The sequence below is a fragment of the Lepisma saccharinum genome, unplaced genomic scaffold (genome assembly GCF_977018435.1).
Source record: "Lepisma saccharinum unplaced genomic scaffold, izLepSacc3.1 HAP1_SCAFFOLD_761, whole genome shotgun sequence".
Taxonomy (NCBI): Eukaryota; Metazoa; Arthropoda; class Insecta; order Zygentoma; family Lepismatidae; genus Lepisma; species Lepisma saccharinum.
The window spans coordinates 1-2877 of record NW_028143424.1 but is presented as its reverse complement, the minus strand read 5'-3'; the positions used below and the strand labels follow the sequence as shown (position 1 = coordinate 2877).

At 51.6% G+C, this 2877-nt stretch overlaps 1 pseudogene; it reads left to right on the top strand.

Annotated features, from left to right (window-relative positions):
- The first annotated feature begins 278 nt into the window (after positions 1-278).
- On the top strand, positions 279-1821 carry LOC145983302 (large subunit ribosomal RNA; annotated as a pseudogene).
- Positions 1822-2877: the final 1056 nt, after the last annotated feature.

Sequence of the window (2877 nt, the reverse complement as noted above, 5' to 3'; positions counted from 1 at the left end):
GATTTATTGTTTTATATATCATTATGTATTTATATTTCTTTCTTTTTATTTTCTCTTTTATGCTTATATATTTTATTTCATCTTTAATATTCCTTGTTTTTATATCTAAATTTATATCTTACATATCTATGACATATAACCAACTTCTTCTGTCTTTCTTAAAGTAAATTCTGAATGTTCTAGTAATACTGGAAGTGGGAAGTTGAGTGTTAGTGATGAAGTGGAACAGCCTTTCTTCTTGCTGTCCTCTCATAATACAGGAATTTAACCTGTGTCTCCAGAACAGGTCTAAGGACCAACTAACAACTACTATTTTTTGTTTGTCTATATTATATATCATATTTTATTTTAATTGTTGTGTTGTGTTAAAATTTTTCTTTTAGTACTCTCTATCTAATGTTGGAAACACACCTTGGTGTAATCTTCAGGTACCAAGGTGAATAATCCTCTCCTTTTCCTTTTACACCCTTATCCTTCTGAGGGGCACGACCGCTCCCAGCTAAATGTGCAAAAAAGAACTGCAATCTACGGGAACTACGCTGGGAGAGAAGGTGTAATTGTGAGCGAGGTGAGAGGTGGCTGGAGGACCTCGTCCCCCGTGCCCCTCCAAACCTGTCCCTACCTACTGTCTAGCGAAACCACAGCCAAGGGAACGGGCTTGGAGAATGTCAGCGGGGAAAGAAGACCCTGTTGAGCTTGACTCTAGTCTGCCGCTGTCGGGAGACGTGACGAGGTGTAGCATAAGTGGGAGGGCTCCTTCGAGTGCCCGCCGGTGAAATACCACTACTCTCACTGTTTTCCGACTCACCCGGTTGGACGGGACGCGGGCGTCGGGGTTCCCCATCCTCGTCGCACGTTGTTCATGAACCAAGGCCCCTGCTACTGGCCGGCCGGACCGGACTCCCGGTCCGTGCCGGACAGGGGGCCGACCTGATCCGGGGACAACGGCAGGTGGGGAGTTCGTCTGGGGCGGAACATCTGTCAAAGGATAACGCAGGTGTCCTAAGGGCGGCTCACCGAGGCCAGAAACCTCGCGTAGAGCGAAAGGGCAAAAGCCGCCCTGATCCGCACCCTCAGTACGGGTGGGACCCGGGAAACCGGGGCCTATCGATCCTCGCCGTCCGAAGGATCTTCGGCGGGAGGTGACAGAAAAGTTACCACAGGGATAACTGGCTCGTGGCCGCCAAGCGTTCATAGCGACGCGGCTTTTTGATCCTTTGATGTCGGCTCTTCTTACCGTGGGGACGCAGCGCTCCCCGAGCGTATGATTGTTCACCAACCAACAAGGAACGTGAGCTGGGTTTAGACCGTTGTGAAACAGGTTAGTTTTATCCTCCTGGCGTTTAGAACGCGGCCAAGGTAATCCTGGTTAGTACGAGAGGAACCCCAGGTTCGGACCAATGGTACCGCGCTGGTTCGATCGAACCTTGGTGCGAAGCTACGTCCGACGGCTGAAGATTGATCGCCTCTAAGGCCGAAGCCGTGCCCGGAGCTGCGTGACCGTGGGTCCCTGCACTCTGAAAGGCAGAACCACCAACGCTGGACCCCTTCGCCGGGGACCGGTAAGGCGGGGAGCCACCAACCAACCCCCCAAACCGGGGGGTGAGGCTTCCCGCGAGTAGTGCCATCGAGACTCCGCCCACTTGCCCCACTGACCGAGGTCTTTGGGATTCTAGATGGGGATTCAAGGGGTAATGAAGCACTCGGAAGTTGGGACCCTGAACCACTCGTAGACGACTTGGGTATCTGGCGGGGCGTCGTGAGCGGTGAAGCCTCCGTACGGTGGCGACCCGTTGAAAGGCAGCCCTCGCTTGCAGGTTCGTGCTGTCGGCTGCACGGCACCTGAAAAGCAGGCTCCTACTTTCAGGAGGTCCCTCCGGGGACCTCCGCCGGGAGTCCAGACCCCAGTTTCGACCGGGGGAGGACACCCAAACCGGCAGCCGGCACCTTAACTGGTGCTGCGCACCGGGGCTTCCAGCATGTGGCGGATAGCTGGACTTGGGGTTTTTAGGGTGACTTGGTTGCCCTACGACCCAGCCGACCAAAAGACATGCATCCCAGTTTAGCTCGCTGTAGAGCACTGGAAATTGACCGGCACTTGTAAATGTGCCGGCAGATAGAGGTGTCTTGTGCAGTTAGGTTGAGCTTAACTGTAGAGCACCGGACCAAAAGCACGTTAATAATGATTGAAATTGACCGGCACTTGTGCCGGCCAGCATTCAACCGTATATCGGTTGATTGAGCTTAAGACTCTAGTCGCATTTAATGAAAGTGCATGAATGAATGAATGCAATGGAGTAGGAGGGCTTCCACGCGGAGCTCTCCGCCGGAGGTTCAGACCCCGGCCGGTTTCGGCCGGCTGGGGGAGAACTTCCAAACCGGCGGCCGGCACGCATGTATCGGACAATGTCCTTCTCGTCCCCCCAAGAAGTCCTTCTCGCCCCCTAAGCCATTTTTTCTATTTCGAGCAATCGAGTTGAAATTTTACACAGACGTAGATCAAGTCAAGATAACAAAAAAAGTTAAATGCCATTTTGAGATATTTCCAAAAACGCGGCCTCCATCTTGGAAAATGGCGGATTTTGTCCCCAGCGACCAGCACCTTCGCCCCTGAACACCCTTTCAAACTGGTTCCAGCAGACGTATCGCGCTAACGCCTAACGCAGGGTGGTAGGTAAAGGAGGCTGGAAGACAACGTGACGGTAAATTAAGCAGTGGGCGTTTGGTTCGAGTCACGGGAAACGTTAGATTCTCCATTGGAAATGCATGAAAAATGCTAAATTTTAACGGTTTTTCAAGTTTGAACAGAAAATCCCGTTTTGGCGCGAAACTCAAATAAATTCTTAGGATGGAAGCTACATCCTTCTCATACACGAA